Here is an 18,600-nt window from a genome sequence, read left to right as displayed (position 1 = left end):
AAATTATAGCTTAACTGTTTTAGCGTTGAAACTCTGCTATTGTTTTACAACAATGTTTTACATTGTTACTGATTTTATATATATATATATATATATATATATATATATATATATATATATATATATATATATATATATATATATGTGTGTTTTCATATTTTATTTGTTTTAGTGTGCATCAGTATCTCAATCCACTTTGTAGTCTAAATCCATTTTATATTTTTTATTCCTGTTTCTTGTCTGATGTTTTTCAATCACTGCATTTTATTATGTTTAAAAGGTACTATTAAGCTTGATTGATAAATTTAACTTTGACTTATTATTTTGCACTGCACTACACAGCGACACATGCACCCAGCAGCCCAAGCTGACCAGCAAACAAAGAAGACTGAATCAACATCTAGGTAGCATAAAATCTGTATGACAGTGTTAAATGGCTGCCGCCAATCACTATATTGACATGCTTGCGTATTTGTGTGTGTGTTTAAAAAATGAAAATGTTCAGTAAGTGACAATGTTGTTATGTTACTATGCCTATCTCTGTGAGGCAGCCTTTTCCTGATATTGTTTCCAAAGTGTTGTCAAATGATGTCCACTTGTAAGGGAAAAGAGGTAAAGCCAAATACCCATTATTTATTTTTTGCTTGCTACCAAATGCACACATTTTCATGGTAAATACACACACTTAAAAAATGTGTGTGCTCTGATGAAATGGCATGTATGAAAGGTGCCTAATTAAACATTTATATAATTTCTTACTCAGAAGTTTTATATTTCAGTGATGTCACACAAACACAGCCAGTTACAAATAAGTTGTTTAGGGGGAACACTGGCAGGTTAAGGACAAAAGCTAGTTAGTAGTAAGGGATATTATTAAACATTTAAAAACCTCTGCTGGCCATGTTCTTAATATACAAACAGCACGCAGTAATCCTTTCTGTCATATCAGGAAACTCACGGGTGTAACTAATAATAGTGGTGATGACAGTATGCTAAGCCAGTATTTACTAGACAATAACACTGAAAGTAGGCCAGCTCTGGTATGGGGCTATAAGCAATGCTAATTACACCTGTGCACTTCCTGCTTGGACTAAAAAAACCTTCGGCTACCAAAAAAAGACCCGTTGTTTCTCCATAGACAAGATTAAATGATTTTTGGGTAACAAGTTCTACTGGCCATAATAAGTTGGTAGTTCATTAGTTATAGAGTTATCTAATCATATTCAGGACCCTCATATTACTCATATGTTTGGCAGATCAATGAGATTGGCATTGTTCCCAAATATCTTAAATAAACCAAGATTATCCCTTTATTTCAACAAGTCCTCCAAACCATACGACCACATATTGTGGGTCGTTTGTTCCTACAGTTCCTGCACCTCTAATACAACCCATAGGAGCATTTCATAAATTGGCGTCCATAGCGGTGCAGGATATACAACCCACAGGAGCGTTTTCCATCCTCATACCTAAACGTAACGGTTAAACATGTTGTAAACGTTCTGAAACGGTCACAGTTGGTTATAGGTTTAGGCCCAACATTTACTTGGTTAGGTTTAGGCAACACAACTACTTAGTTAGGTGAAAAAATGGAGGTTTGGGTTGCAATTTGTACATTTGTTACGTTACCTCACTTTCGTGCATACATACATGACAAAATTACGCACGTGATGGAGACTTGACATAATTTGTTCTGTTGATTAAAAAAAAAACTTGATGTTCACTATTATTTTCAAACGGTACATGGACAAGACCAGTTTTCTGCTAGAGAGTTGAAAAGGCAAGGTACATATCCCCTCTTAATAATTATTAATTATTATTAATAATATTGCAAACTTATTTTTTTTAGGATTGCCAATAGATTTTTATCAGATATATGGGTTTACATATGAACATACATTCTTGCCACTTCTCTCTTTTTAGAAGTTTTTTACAATGTAATTCTCAAATTAATTTTCATAATATGAGACAGGCTGGCCATCTTCCAGAAGAAAAGCTTGCTATCTTTTCAAAATTAAAAAAGGAATTGTCATCAAATTGACTGGTAATTCATTTCTAATGGTTCTTGACTATGTCTAATTCTTTCTTTTCCTTTCATCTACTATCTAACTTCAACTGATCACTGCGCTGCCTTGGCTCCTGATCAATACACCCACCATTACAAAAAGCATCAAGTGTATTTTTTGGCAAAATGCAAGTTGTCACTATATTGACATGTACGATTCCAGTGAATAATTTCCAGTGAGAAACATCCTGTCTTCACTTAGAGACTGTTTGTACGGAGGAGTACAGGAAAAACACACTTTAACAAACAAAATCCGTAAAGAAACGGATAATGTCCTGGCAGAAAATTACCAGTACCTTTTCACGGACATTTCTGTTGATCTAAAAATTGAAAATTTTGTTGATTTACAGTAAAGCCTCTGTACCTCCAAAAATTACGATATGGAAAAACACCAGTGAAAAGCCATTACAGAAAATTCCTTCATATTAAACAGTATATTAGGACTTTCCTAACAGTGCAGAGCTTTGTCATATGTTGCAACAGCAATAACCTGAAGCTCAAGATCAGCAAATCCACTCTTAAGTCATGGCCAAAAACATGTTTTTTCAGGTCACAGTGACATTGACCTTTGACCACCGAAAAAGTTATCAGTTCATCCATGAGTCTAAGGGCCCTATTTTAACGATCCAAGCGCATGGCGTGAAGTGCATGGCGCAAGTGTTTTTAGGGAGTGTCCAAATCCACTTTTGCTAATTTGACTGCGGAAAAAAGGGTCTGTGCGCCGGGCGCATGGTTCAAAAGGGTTGTACTTAGTGTCTTCATTATAAGACGGATGGATGGATGGATGGATGGATGGATGAATGTGCAGACAACCCGAAAAAATAATGCCTCCGGTCACGCTGTTGCAGACGTGGAGGTATAAAAATAAAGTTAGGCCGCTGTGTTGTGTGCTGCTGTTTTGTTGTTCTTAACCTACATACATTAGCTACATACTTTGCTTAGTCTATCAATTTCAAGTTTTTGTAAGTGGTCTGACTCTAGTGCATATTAGTAATGATGACTGCAGGGTTCTCAGTCTCCCGAAAAAGAGGAACCTTCTTAAAGTGATGGTTCGGAGTAATTTCACCCTAGGGTCCTTTGCACCATGACCTCGAGCCAAACACCCCCCCAGAAGCTTTTTTCACCTGGGTAGAACATTGGGAGAGTTAGCGTAGAGTAGCGTTATCAGCTGAATAGCTTAGCGCAGGGGCTAACGGACCCACTTTTGTATCTCGTAAATTACCCCACTAATAATGCCCGAAATGATACCAAATGTCTACAAGTAGTACAAATAGGTTATGCACTCATAAAACGATGGATTGTAAAGTTTGTAACTACACCAGAAGTTTATGAACACTTGCCTGCTCTCTTCAGCTCTCTGCTGTTGTTGTTGCTGCTGTAAGGCGAGTGCTTAGGGACGTCTACAAATTACAACACCGAAAAGAGATGCAACAAAAATATTTATTAATTAGGGGTCCAAGCCCGAGGGGGCATGGGAACCGCGTAATTGTTATTATTCCGCTTCTTCTTCTCCGCCTAAAACTCTGACTGCAGCCTAAACCGTACATGGTGGGGGGGTTGCCATTTTCCGGACTGGTCCAAAACCCTGCAAGGACCTCAGGCGCAAAAATTGACCCATTTCCACCACTAGGTGGCGCTATAGCAGAAAAAAAGCTTTTGGCCCTATAACTCCCACACCGTACACCCGACAGTCAAAATCAATACATCTACGTGTTCCCTGGATCCAACTGAATCACGTGACATAGGCCACGCCCATTTCCGCCTAGACTTTTATGCGTGAAAAATCGTGATTTATCAAAAACCTACTTTTCGAACTCCTCCTGAACCCGTGCGACCGATCTACCGCGAATCTTGGAAGCTAGCATCCCCCGACTGACCTGACAAAAAGTTATAAAAGGAATTTTTGTACGATCAAAATTGCGCATATAACGCACAAACTAATTTGTGTAGCTAACTATGAAAACACATACTTTGCCATATCTCAGCCAAATTAAATGCTATCAATGCCAAACTTTAGATTATTCTTTGCCATGACCCTCTGGAGGTACCACATGCGTTTTACGAAAATTGGTCACTAGGGGGCGCTACAACTACAAAAAGTTTATATCTCATGAACGGCTCATCCGATGTATACGAAATTTGATGCGTACCATCTGGGGGCAATCCTGAGGCCATCCCTAGAATGGAGTACCGAGGGGTCAAAGTGGGCGTGGCCTATGGGACCCAATGTGACCCAACTCTAGATTCACCACTTACACTAATGTGAACAACTTTAAATTTATAGGGTAGATGGACAATGGGCCATGGACCACACCTACCAAAAATTACACATGTGGACCACTAGGTGGCGCTGTAATGGTTTTTTGGCTTTAACTCCCACATTACACATTGCACATTAGAAATCTTTACATCCACGTCTTCCGTGAATCAAGCTGAATTACCTGATATAGGCCACGCCCATTTCTGCGCAAACGTTTTTTCGCAATATCGCGCAATGTGCAAAACCAACTTTTTCGAACTCGTCCTAGGCCGTGCGACCGATCTGCACGAAACCTGGTAGTTAGCATCTCCAGATGGACTTGACAAAAAGTTATTGAAGGAATTTTGCTACGTTAAAGTCTGCGCATTTGACGACAAAACAAATTGTCCTAGCTAGCTACCACACACATATCATATCATATCTCGGCCAAATTAAATGTTATCAGCAAATAACTTGGGTTCCTTGTTCAGCATCTGACGTCGATACTCTGTACCAAATTTGGCGAAGATCGGCCTTTAGGGGGCGCTATAAGCAACGTTTATTTGTTTCCCGCCAATTTTCTCAATGCATTTCAATGGGAAATTTGCAATTGCAATATCTCTGCCACAGTAAAAGCAATCAACACAAAATTTGTGGTGCTCGTTCGGCATGGCGTTCTGAGGCGCTCTACCAAAGATCGGCCATTAGTGGGTGCTATAATCAACATAAAAGTGTTTTTCCCTGTCAATCAGTGTTAATGGAATATTTGCAATGGGAATGTATCAAAGACCTTGCAGCTCACACTTCTCAATATTTACTGATGTTTACCTCCTACCATTACGTTTTGGTTTTTGCTTTCGCGTGCTCCCCTGAGGCCTGTACTACGAAGCAGGATTTGGCGTTAACGAGCTAACTTAAGGCTCAACCCAGGATTGTCTGTACTACGAAGGTGGATCAGTTGTTATCGGGTTCAATCACCGTGGTAACTCATGCTGAACACCTAACCTGGTCGGGAGCAGGTTAAGTTGGAGATCAGAGATCAACCGGTGTTAAAGCACCGCTTACTGACCAATCAATAGGTCGATTGATAACGACGTCACCGTTCTTAAAGAAGATCAGGCGGAGCTCGGTACAGAGAGAGAGAAGAAAAAAAAAAAAAAAAAAAAAAAAAAAAAGAGAGAGAGAGAGAGAAAAAAAAAAAAAAAAAAAAAAAAAGAGAAAGTGTGCTCATAAAAGTTAAACATTGAGAGACCAACAACCCCGTTAACATGGGTATTTTTATGAAATATAGCCTATATATTTTAATGGGGAGGAATTACATATCGGCTTCTTGGGCCATGTGTCGCCAGTGCGCAATCGGTTTGAATTATGTTTTTATATATTTTTTTTATTTGCTCACGATTGCTTCCCACTGCCAGGGTTGCAACTGAAATAATAGGCTAAAGCAACGACAGTTTAAGGAAAGCACAAGTGTAATTATGGTCAGATCTTGGCCTGACTGATGGGGGAGTGATATTAATAAGCGTTGTGATTTACACATCTACAGCGTTGGCTATTCATTTATTTTTTCCAGCTTTCCTTCCTGTTTTAGGAAGCAGCGACTGTATTGCGTTTTCTCGTAAAACCGTCTTCGTGTTTCTTCATATTTATGGAGAGAATCCAGCGCACGGAGTTGGGAAACCCTGAGTTGACTGAACTAGTTGATAACCCCCCCCGCGTAGTAGTACAGGTTATGATGGACCGCGGTTGTTAGGTTAGGTGAAGCCGGATTACAGAAAGAGATCCAGGACAAGTTGATCTTGCTTTGTAGTACAGGCCTCTGGTGTTATATACAATAAACAAACTTCTTAACCCACCGGACAAAGTTTCTACAACCTTCTCAGTGGACAAAATGTAACTCTTTTCTCCCACTTTTTCAATCCAAAATCAACACCATTCATATGCGCTGATACTGTGGAAATAAACATTGCAGTTGGTGCTAAGTGGAGAGTCTGTCATAGTGTGATTGGGTATGTTGGTGGCATTGATTCTTAATTTCCCACGAGGGTGATCGCGGTTAAGTGTCAGTTAAACTTCTCATCTCCAATCCTATCTGTGTTTGTGAGAAGTGGCGCTGTCCTGAGTTGAAAGCCTACTTTACGGCTTTATTATCGAGTTAATAGGCGCGTGTGTTCGTGTCGGCCGCTGTCCATTTCCTAAGGTTTTGAAATGCAAACAACTTTTGACTACTTTATTTTTTTTAAACGACGTGCGCCTGTGAGCACCCTCGGAGGAAAACATCAATCGGCGCCTATGACACCATTTACAACAACCTGACCACCTCCCCTGCTCTTTCAACCACCACACCTGCCGGTACCTCCACCCTCTAAGTCACTCTCTCATTTCTCTCTGCTGTCCCCTGTGGTCAGGGGGGTTGAGAAGTTTGTTTATAGTTGAGAATTGTTAAAAGTAGTCTGTATATGCATGGAGATGAACTGTTAACCACTACATTTGCAACGGCAGAGTACCGCAGACCTCGTGCATCAAACCTCTCGACATTCACAGGTTGCCCCCACTACGTAATGCTTCCGGTCCCGTATTGGCGCAGCTTCGCGGGTCATCGGGGGCAACTGGCGCGGCTCCCCGGGGCATGGCGGACGACTGGCATCGGAGGCGAATGGCATAAGAGGCGAATGGCATCGGAGGCGAATGGCATCGGAGGCTTGGGCCCTGTCATAACTGCTTGCAGTTCTAGTTTAACTTATTTTTTAAAGTAAGTGCTGTAGTATAACTAGCAGGAGACAAGTTATAATTGAGGTAAGTTTGGAGACATTACCTTATTTAATCATTAAATTAATAAATATTTTTGTTGCATCTCTTTTCGGTGTTGTAATTTGTAGACGGCCCTAAGCACTCTTACTGCCCGGTAGTAACAGCAGCAGCAGCAGCAGCAGCAGCAGAGACGAGAAGCCAGCAGGCAAGTTTTATTTACATAAACTTCTGGTGTACTTACAAACTTTACAATCCATCGTTTTATGAGTACATAACCTATTTGTACTACTGTAAACGTTTGGTATCATTTTGGGCATTATTAGTTGGCTAATGTTAAGAGACACTTCGGATCCATTAGCCCCTGCACTAAGCTATTCAGCTGATAACGCTACGCTACGCTAACTCGTCCAATGTTAGACACAGGTGAAAAAAGCTTCTGGGGGCGTGTTTGGCTCGAGGTCATGGTTCAAAGGACCCTAGGGTGAAATTACTCCGAACCATCACTTTAAGGCACCGGTAGCTACCGTTTTAAAAGTACCGCTTTAGCACTGGTATCGAAAAAAAACAAAACAAAACAATACCCAACCCTAATATTGACTCTAGATTCAAATGTGTGACTAGATTCACACATTTTTGTTTTAATAACAGTAAATAAATAATAAACAAATACAAATCTTAAAATCAAGTTCATAAATTCAATTTCTTTGCATTCATTTGATTCCCAATCAAGATGTTTTTTTAAATTAATCATTTGACGATTCATTTTTTTTAAATCGCGATTAATCGCTGAATATCTATAGTTAATCGCGATTAACTGCATGTTTTATCACATGATTAAAATTCTATTATTTTGCATTTCAGAACTGTTTTTAAGTACATATTAACACTGGAAAGCAATTCTTACCAGTGTATCTTGATTGAGAATCGAATGAATGCAAAGAAAGTTCCTTTATGAACTTGACTTTAAGATTTGTATTAGTTTATTATTTATTTACTGTAAACAAAAGAAGAAAAAAGATCAAAAAGGAAGGTCGGGTTTTTTTTCTTCTCAATTTTCACTTTTCATACATCATTTTAGGTCAAAATGTAGAAAAACTTTGTTGTAGCTATAGCATGAAACTACAGCGCTGTGGAAATTACTATATAATATATATTTGACTCTACAGACACACACACACACACACACACACACACACACACACACACACACACACACACACACACACACACACACACACACACACACACACACACACAAAAACACACACGCGGTGTGAAGCTGAAGACTCTGCTGGCTGTTGGTGGGTTCAGAACTTCAAGGCTTCAACAGCAAGAAATCATACGACTGTTGAATTGGGTGCTGTGTTGGTATGGAACAAGTAAAACCTTCCATAATCTTTTCCACTTCCACCTCTTGTAACCACACATCCGCCAGAGCACCACCAACCACCCCGGCTCAGCCAACAGTACGACTCTTGCTGCCACTGCCATTGCCACTTCTCCTACAACTACCAATGCAGAAACTACCACCACAGTTGTTGAATCTGGAAGTGGTTTCTGTGCTGGGAAGGCTGGCCGCCTCTACATAAATGGCAAGAACCGCAACTCCTTTTATCAGTGCATCCAGGGAAACACACACCTCCAGCTTTGTCCAGTTAATATTGTTTTCAGTGTGAGATGCAACTTCTGCGTCTGGCCTTAAAAAGATATCTACGTGCAACAAAATAGTGTCTTTTACTTCTGAAATGTTTAATTTAATTTAAATAAAAAATTGTAATGTGACTTCACAACAAGACAAGACTGCACAACATTAGACATGTATGCACGGCATATTAGGGATTCTTTTCAAATGGATGCTCTTTTTGTTGATATAATGTGTTATCATATTGGTCTACTTCCTAGTGTACATTGAGACACACTATAGGCCGTTATATTCCTGTCTGGCATGACATTTGTAATACGATAATTCACTTTCTAGCAGGACACTGACAAGCATTGTAGCTATGGCTGGTCTGTCTAAAGTACAAAGAAGCAGAAAAAGGGCTGGGCATCTGACCTTGATGCCACTAAACATCTTAGAAAATGGAAAAGGCAAAACACAGAAATTGTCGAATTAAAACCAATCAAAGTGCTGGATGGATGATTAACATAAATGGTGACACTATTTGTCTTACTTGGATGATGATACAATTGAGTGATGATTATCATGGTTATTTACTGCTAATTATTATACAATAATTATACAAGTTGTGTTTCGCATAAAAAGCCCAAAACACACTCACATATCCTGGTTAGATTGCCTGTGATCAGACAACTTTGACTCATTATTTTGCACTGCACCACACAGCGAAACATGCACTCAGCAGCCCAAGCTGGCCACCAAACAAAGAAGACTGAATCAACATCTTTAAACAACTTCAACTAATTCAGTAATTTCTACTTTTACATTACCTCAATGAGGGAATGTATTATTTTAGGAGCAGGGTCTAGTACAAATACAAATATACAAGGTAATAATACATTTGAGGGAAACAAATAATAACATGGTACAAACTACATAATTTGAGTAACGTACTCAATGTAGTAAAGTACTTTGTCCTGATATGTGATGATATGTTTTGCAGCTGAAGAGCATTAAGAAAATATGACAGATGCTCTTCACCCCCATCATAAACAAAACACTTTCATTTTCAACAAACAGCAGCGCTTTACAGGCGTTTCACCTGCACTCACAGGAAAAAGGCACTAACAACTGTCTGCTTTCATCGTTCACTGCTGCTCGCTGTCATGTAACTACTGACCAATGTTTTAACGGTGCACAGTGGGGTGATTTTGACTACTGTCATTTCAAGAACAAAATCGGGATTTATAGCTGATAATTAGTAAATCAAATATGCCTACTAAAATTTCTATCGGGACGAAAAAAGTATCTCTCTATCTATCTATCTATCTATATCTATCTATCTATCTATGCCTGGTTTGGTCTTGACCTTCGATCCTCTAGAGTTGAGTTGAAGACACACCTGTACACATACGGTATCAGCTGTATCCCAGTGTGGGTCACATTATCATGTTTGAATGAAACATTTTAACATAACAGTAAGCTGGTTACTCATACATGATTCTTACAAAGTGGTGTGAGTAAATGAACTTTGGTGGAGCAAAATAAGTGTCAGCTTTAATAACATTCAGAGTCAGGCACCAATAGAGAGAGAGTTTGCCTGTAGTCTTCTCTTCCCCCCTGCTTCTTCTTGGTGATAAAACATCAACCATACTTTTTCAGATTGCAAATTAGTTGTATAAAACAATGGAGCAGATAAAAGTACTTGTTACATACCTAAGACTTCACAATCACCGTAATTGACCAAAGCAGTCTGTTACATTGGGCAAGGTAATGTTTTTTTTTACACATTGCAGCAAACTTCTAAAACTACTTTTAACAACTTTCTTTTTTACAAGTAATTTAAAAAAGGTACAATTGTGAAATACAGTCTACTAAGATATTATTGTAGCTGAACTTAGAAAAAAGTCATGGTACTTTGAATGTACAGCTTAGATCAGAGCATGCCTAAATCATCTGTGTCTAAAAACACCTTTAGTCACCTATGCTTACATATACAGTGCCTTGCGAAAGTATTCGGCCCCCTTGAACTTTTCGACCTTTTGCCACATTTCAGGCCTCAAACATAAAAATATAAAACTGTAATTTTTTGTGAAGAATCAACAACAAGTGGGACACAATCATGAAGTGGAACGAAATTTATTGGATATTTCAAACCTTTTAAACAAATAAAAAACTGAAATATTGGGCGTGCAAAATTATTCAGCCCCCTTAAGTTAATACTTTGTAGCGCCACCTTTTGCTGCGATTACAGCTGTTAGTCGCTTGGGGTATGCCTCTATCAGTTTTGCACATCGAGAACCTGACATTTTTGCCCATTCCTCCTTGCAAAACAGCTCGAGCTCAGTGAGGTTGGATGGAGAGCGTTTGTGAACAGCAGTTTTCAGTTCTTTCCACAGATTCTCGATTGGATTCAGGTCTGGACTTTGACTTGGCCATTCTAACACCTGGATATGTTTATTTGTGAACCATTCCATTGTAGATTTTGCTTTATGTTTTGGATAATTGTCTTGTTGGAAGACAAACCTCCGTCCCAGTCTCAGGTCTTTTGCAGACTCCATCAGGTTTTCTTCCAGAATGGTCCTGTATTTGGCTCCATCCATCTTCCCATCAATTTTAACCATCTTCCCTGTCCCTGCTGAAGAAAAGCAGGCCCAAACCATGATGCTGCCACCACCATGTTTGACAGTGGGGATGGTGTGTTCAGGGTGATGAGCTGTGTTGCTTTTACGCCAAACATAACGTTTTGCATTGTTTCCAAAAAGTTCGATTTTGGGTTTCATCTGACCACAGCACCTTCTTCCACATGTTTGGTGTGTCTCCCAGGTGGCTTTTGGCAAACTTTAAACGACACTTTTATGGATAGCTTTAAGGAATGGCTTCTTCTTGCCCCTCTTCCATAAAGGCCAGATTTGTGCAGTATTGCGACTGATTGTTGTCCTATGGACAGAGTCTCCCACCTCAGCTGTAGATCTCTGCAGTTCATCCAGAGTGATCATGGGCCTCTTGGCTGCATCTCTGATCAGTCTTCTCATTGTATGAGCTGAAAGTTTAGAGGGGCGGCCGGGTCTTCGTAAGTTGCAGTGGTCTGATACTCCTTCCATTTCAATATTATCGCTTGCACAGTGCTCCTTGGGATGTTTAAAGCTTGGGAAATCTTTTGTATCCAAATCCGCTTTAAACTTCTCCACAGTAACAGTATCTCGGACCTGCCTGGTGTGTTCCTTGTTCTTCATGATGCTCTCTGCGCTTTACACGGACCTCTGAGACTATCACAGAGCAGGTGCATTTATAAGCGGAGACTTGATTACACACAGCTGGATTCTATTTATCATCATTAGTCATTTAGGTCAACATTGGATCATTCAGAGATCCTCACTGAACTTCTGGAGAGAGTTTGCTGCACTGAAAGTAAAGGGGCTGAATAATTTTGCACGCCCACTTTTTCAGTTTTTTATTTGTTAAAAAAGTTTGAAATAGCCAATGAATTTCGTTCCACTTCATAATTGGGACCCACTTGTTGTTGATTCTTCACAAAAAATTACAGTTTTATATCTTTATGTTTGAGGCCTGAAATGTGGCAAAAGGTCGAAACGTTCAAGGGGGCCGAATACTTTCGCAAGGCACTGTAGGTGTGGTTCCAGTGGCCTTAAATAGATTTGACCAAACTAGTGTGCGCGTGCGTGCGTGCGTGCGTGTGCGTGCGTGCGTGTGTGTGTGTGTGTGTGTGTGTGTGCGTTACTCTGACTTCCTTGATGTCCATTCAATTGACTTTAATTAATTTAATTGACAAGGCAGGGAACAACAAATGGCATCTTAACTTGAAACAGATTTGCCGCATAAATTACACCCCAGCAACGATATGTCCTAAATCACACCCAGTGAGCAGAATACATTATGATTCCAGATAATGGCATATTTGTCCCCCCTGCTGCACCTTTGATCTGCTTTTCACCTGCTAAACATTCAACGCCCTGTAAGGTGCACCAATACTTGAGGCTGGCAAGGGAGCTCTTTCAGCTGAGCTGCATCAGCTGAAGCAGTTCCCTTAAAGCTGCTTTAGTTTGCTCCTAACTGCTTGCTGCTCGCATCTATGCAACCCACCTCCTACCCAGCTCCACCTTGTCGTGTATAACGTGACATGCGCTTCTATGTCATCGTTGCTGCTCTGTTCATAGGGGGAATAGTTTAGCTCTCCCAGTCTTAAACTGTGTGAGCGTCCCCTATTAATACACAGCCATACCGCTGTAATTTATTTCGTAATTTATTCAATAAAATTTCTTAAAGCATTTTCATTGTCTGCGTTGTTCTTGACTTAATGGACCTGACAGAACTGTAATAGTGCAAATATCAGGGGGTAACTTGTTTCAGAGCCTCGGGGCAGCAACTGGAAAAGCCTGATCACCCCACCGTTTATACCTTGACCTTGGGACTTCTAAAACCAGTTGATTGGAAGACCGCAATGACAATATGTCAATTCAATTCAATTCACTTTCATTTAAAGTATCAAATCATAACGAGAGTTATCTCAAGACACTTTACAGATAGAGTACCACAGTATATTTACAAAGAACCAACAATTTCAATAATTCCCCCATGAGCAAGCATTTAGTGCAACAGTGGCAAGGAAAAATTTCTTTTAGGCTGAAACCTTGAGTGGTGAGAAAAATGTCCCTTTAGGCAGAAACCTCAGACAGACCCAGGCTCTTGGTGGACGGGCGTCTGTCGGTGACGGTTGGGGGTACGATGAAAGATAACAGAACTATGACTAGAAATAGTAGTTGTAGTAGCTTATGTTATCAGTATTTATCGGATATATGGGTTTAAACATGAATATACATTCTTGCCACTTTATCTTTTTGTAGATTTAAAAAAAAAATGTAATTCTCAAATTAATTTTCATAATTCAAGACAGGCTGGCCATCTTCCAGAAGCTTGCTATCTTTTGAAAATTAAAAAAAAGAATTGTCATCAAATTGACTGGTAATTCATATCTTACTGGTTCTTGACTCTGTCTACTTCTTTCTTTTCCTTTCATCTATACAGTAGTGCAGTGCCTGTGCAAGATTGAAGTTTGAAACGGGCTGATTGCATGGCCTCCGGTATTGCTGCTTGCCTTTTCTCCAGAACCGCTCATCCAAACAACTTCAACTCGACACTGCGCTTCCTTGGCTCTTGAGCAATACACCCACCAGTTTATTTTCTATTTATCTACTCCCACTTGGTTCCATTCTTAGGAAACATGGCACTTCCTTTCACTGTTATGCGGATGACAGCCAGATCTACGTCTCCCTCAAAAAGTCAGAGTCCTACTCTGTTAACCCACTGCTACAGTGTTCACATGACATTAAAGCTTGGATGTCTTTGAATTTTCTGAATTTTAATGAAGAAAAGACAGAAGTCCTGGTCTTTGGTGGAACTTCTGTGGCCACTCCCCTAGTTGATCTGGGTTCTCTGGCACAGTATCGCAAGCCAATTGTAAAAAAATAAATTGGCTAGCGGGTCCTCCATTGCTTGTCTTCAACTGGTTCAAAATGCTGCTGCACGTCTTTTAACTGGCACAAGAAAGTATGAGCACATTTCACCTATTTTAGCTTCACTCCACTGGTTGCCTGTCCATTTCAGGATTCACTTTAAAATTCTTTTATTTGTTTTTAAAGCCTTGAATGGCCTTGCCCCACCTTACCTCTCTAAGCTGCTACACCCCTACACTCCCAGCAGATCTCTCAGGTCAGCTCCTGATGGTGCCTAAAGCTAGGCTCAATCTCAGAGGGGATCGAGCGTTTGCCGTTGCAGCTCCAAAACTTTGGAATGGACTGCCTCTGCACATTAGACAGGCCTCTTCTCTGTCTAATTTTAAAACTCATCTTAAAACCCACCTCTTTTCTTTGGCTTTTAACACCAGGTAGTGTTGATGTTATGTGCATATTTGCTTATTTTAATTGATGTTTACTTAATTTAATTTTTTATTTTTATTGCATTTATCTTTATATTGGTTACTTCTGTGCTTTTATTGTGTTATCTATTTATTTTGTTTTATCTTTTGTGCAGCACTTTGGAAACCTTGTGTTTGTTAAAATTGTGCTATATAAATAAAGTGGATTGGATTGGATTTTTTGGCAAAATGCAAGCTATCACTATATTGACATGTATGATTCCAGTGAATCATTTCCAGTGAGAAACATGCTGTCTTCACTTGGAGACTTTTTTTACAGAGTAGTACAGAAGAGAGCTCCGTCATATGTTGCAAAGGCAATCATCTGAAGCTCAAGATCAGCAAATCCAATGAGTTTGTAGTGGATAGAGGAACAAGAGGCTCCCTCTCCTGGTTGATATCCAGAAACAGAAAATGAAGAGGGTGGGATTATGCAAGAACCTTGGACCTGAATGCTTTACCCACATCTTAACCCCCGTAACACAGAAGATCTATACAATCACCACAGTTTTAAGATTAGCGTCACCAATTCAGTATCCGACCAAATATGAAATATGATTACAATCTCCCCTTCTGAGTTATGATGCTTGATATAGGCCAGAAACACATTTTTATGTGTGTCACAGTGAGGTTGATCTTTAATCTTCTGGATATAAAATGTCATCACGTCATAAACTTTATGACGCTAAAGACACTTATTAACGTAGGAACTCTTGAGTCATGGCCATAAACATGTTTGTGAGGACACAGAGGCATTGACCCATGACAGCCAAAATGTATTCAGTTCATCCATGAGTCGAAGTGGACGTTTCTGCCAAATTTGAAGTAAATCCCTCAAGGCGTTCCTGAGATATCACATTCACGAGAATGGGATGGACGGATGGACGGATGTGCAGATAACCCGAAAACATAATGCCTCCGGTCACGCTGTTGCAGACACGGAGGTATCAAAACAAAGTTAGGCCGCTGTGTTGTGTGCTGCTGTTTTGTTGTTCTTAACCTACATACATTAGCTACATACTTTGCTTAGTCTATCAATTTCAAGCTTTTGTAAGTGGTCTGACTCTAGTGCATATTAGTAATGATGACTGCAGGGTTCTCAGTCTCCCGAAAGAAAACCTTCTTAACAGAAAGAAATTTAAACATGGTGGTATCATGCTATATCTGCAAATACATTTTGAAATCAAAGTCACAAGGGCATGGCATGAGGTGACTCTGATCTTTTTAACCAATTTACAGAGTGTAATTAGGACATTGCAACAATTCCATGCAACAATGCAGCAATTATCCGTCCCTAATTAATTGCCACATGCTGTCAGCTTATTTTAATTAAACATATCTTACATATGATGTTGTTTAAAAAATATTTGTTTATTGAAGGAATTCTGTTAGCAACTGGCCAGGAACTACAGGTGAACATTTTGAACCTGGGCCTGGCATGAGGTGACTTAGATCTATTGTCCTAGTTTTCTCAACCTTGCGCACATTGCCATTGGAGTATTGCACTTCATTTACACCTATTAACACATCCCACTATACACCAAAATAAAGCCACACATCCATCGAACATCCAACAGACACACATCAGACACAATAAGCTTCTTTCACCACTATATTTGTAAGTATCCCTTATTACTTATTTTGACAAACTATTTTTGTGATTTCTTTGTTGTTTGTATTTTGCTATAGCCTACCTGTACTCAATCTCTAGCGGAAACTATACTAAACACATTTTAGGGAGTGAACTAGAAGGCACTGTGCAGAACTTTTTCTCTTTTATTTTGGTGTAGCTTTCTAATATAATAATAATAATAATAATAATAATAATAATAATAATAATAATAATAATAATTATTATTATTATTATTATTATTATTATGGTCCCAATTAGGTACATGTGATCATCATAAAGAAGTTTTTCTGCATGAAACAGGCAATTAATTAATCAAACTTGATTGATTATAATCATACCGTAACCAACCTGTTCAGTCAAATCCCTCCTGATCCCAGCACCATGTCCTTTCCCCTCTCTATACTTTTGATATTCTTTTAATTCATATTTGATCTAACTTCTAATCACTCATTTCTTTCGGTTTTAATTACATTGGTGTATTTCAAGTTTTGATTGTGTTCTTTAATGCTTACAGGTGCTGTTTAATCACTGATTGACTCTTTACCCACCATCCTGATAATATAAAAGGTAAGTGAAAATATCATTGGTGCTGTAAAATGGTATAATTTCTCAAGCAGGAGCTTGGGTCTGACTATGTGAATGTACAGTTGCGTTTTCGTGCCAATATTATGACTTTACTTTAAAATTGATTTCGGTAAAGCAAATACTTAAACTATGCTGAGTAATGACTATCCTGCTATGAAACATTTCTCTTACAAAACAAATAATCTGCCAAAACCGTGTGGTAGGAAGAACTTAATTGTTTTTCTTGGACAACATGTATTGTTTAAGTTGGGTGCGGACTACATCAGTTACTCCTGCCTATGTCTTAAATGCAAAAACACATCAGCTGTGCTAAGTGCTTTGTGGCACTGATAGACACACCACAGAATATGAAACTGACCTACTTTCTAAGACCATTTTGAACAGGAAAGATGTGCAGTTTTCCAACGTGAAATGAAATTTGTGTGGCAATAGTTTTGGTAATAATAATAATATTAGCTTAGGGCGAGGATTTGTTTTTGAATGAATGAATCATGTTTATATTTTTTCAGATGCATGTTAATACAATTCATTTTATTTCTTCTTGTCTACACAGTGGAAACATGTGCAAACTCACTCTAACTGCAGGTAAGGCCCACTGGACAAGTTATTGTAATGCATATTTTCTCACTTACTTCCAGTGGTATCTAGCCATGCAGATAGTTTTTGTTTTATTTACCAATTTTTTTTATATCTTTGAGATTACAGTGGCTTTTGGTTTGTGGTGCTTATGAAAATTTGCATTAAATTCAGCTCTTTACAGAAAAAAGTGTCACCATTACCATTAATTTAGGTAAACTGATCTCCTAAGCTTCGGGTTGTTTTAAGCAAATAATAACCAGTCTGTCAATTTGAAGGTCTCTGTTTGATCATCGCCAGCTTGGGTAAGTTCATTACATGCTTTAAAAATAATCACTAGCACTAGCAAATAAATAGAGGTGGAAAATTATGTAAACAGGGCAACTCGTTTTTCAGCCACCTGCATAATCTTCTGGTTCTTGGTAACCAAAATTCTAAACTTCACATCCTATCCTGTCATGCGGTGGTTGTTGTTAGTGGGTATTTCATTTAATGTCATTCATATTAATGTAATCACCTCTTATTGACTTTATTACATCTAATTATGCAGATTGCAAATGTATGCTCTTTCTGTTTAGAAATCTCAGCAGGGATATTAAATTATGATCAAGGTTAAAGAACAATTAACACAATATGACTCTCTGATCTGATTCCTTCAGCTGCAGTGCCACCAAACACCTGTAATGGAAGGATCAGTGGGCTATACCCCAACCCTGCTGACCCACATTCTTTTTACAATTGTGGTAATGGAATAGCCTACCTCCAAAACTGCCCATCAAATCTGGTCTTTGACCCAACATGCAGCTGCTGTAACTATCCCACAACCAATCCACCAAAAATCAATAAATTCTGTAATGGAAAGAGCAATGGGCAATACACTAACAATGCTGACCCATCTTCTTTTTACAATTGTTGGGATGGAAGAACCTACCTCCAAACCTGCCCATCAAATCTGGTCTTTAACCAAAAATGCAGCTGCTGTAGCTATCCCCCCAAAAGCAATGTGCTACCCAAGCATGAGTAACTTCTGTGATGGAAAGAAAGAGAACTTATGCAGCTAAAACTTGTGGACAGGAATAGTTTCTCCGTCTATAAAATGCCAATACATATTCATATTAACACAAAGGAGACATTGTCAAAGCTGTTATATATTTTCTTTGGATCTTTCACAATTCACGGTATCTCACTATATTGT

The 18,600-nt window shown here is 39.0% G+C and overlaps 1 long non-coding RNA gene across 1 annotated transcript; it reads left to right on the top strand.

Annotated features, from left to right (window-relative positions):
- The first annotated feature begins 16,160 nt into the window (after positions 1-16,160).
- LOC120558464 lies at positions 16,161-18,397 on the top strand. The gene is made up of 5 exons (XR_005639128.1): positions 16,161-16,229; positions 16,759-16,811; positions 17,383-17,414; positions 17,684-17,710; positions 18,065-18,397. It is a non-coding gene; the product is annotated as an uncharacterized LOC120558464 (long non-coding RNA).
- Positions 18,398-18,600: the final 203 nt, after the last annotated feature.

The sequence above is a fragment of the Perca fluviatilis genome, chromosome 5 (assembly GCF_010015445.1).
Source record: "Perca fluviatilis chromosome 5, GENO_Pfluv_1.0, whole genome shotgun sequence".
In the NCBI taxonomy this organism is placed as follows: domain Eukaryota; kingdom Metazoa; phylum Chordata; class Actinopteri; order Perciformes; family Percidae; genus Perca; species Perca fluviatilis.
The sequence above is the reverse complement of the archived record's forward strand: the minus strand, read 5'-3'. Positions and strand labels throughout refer to the sequence as shown.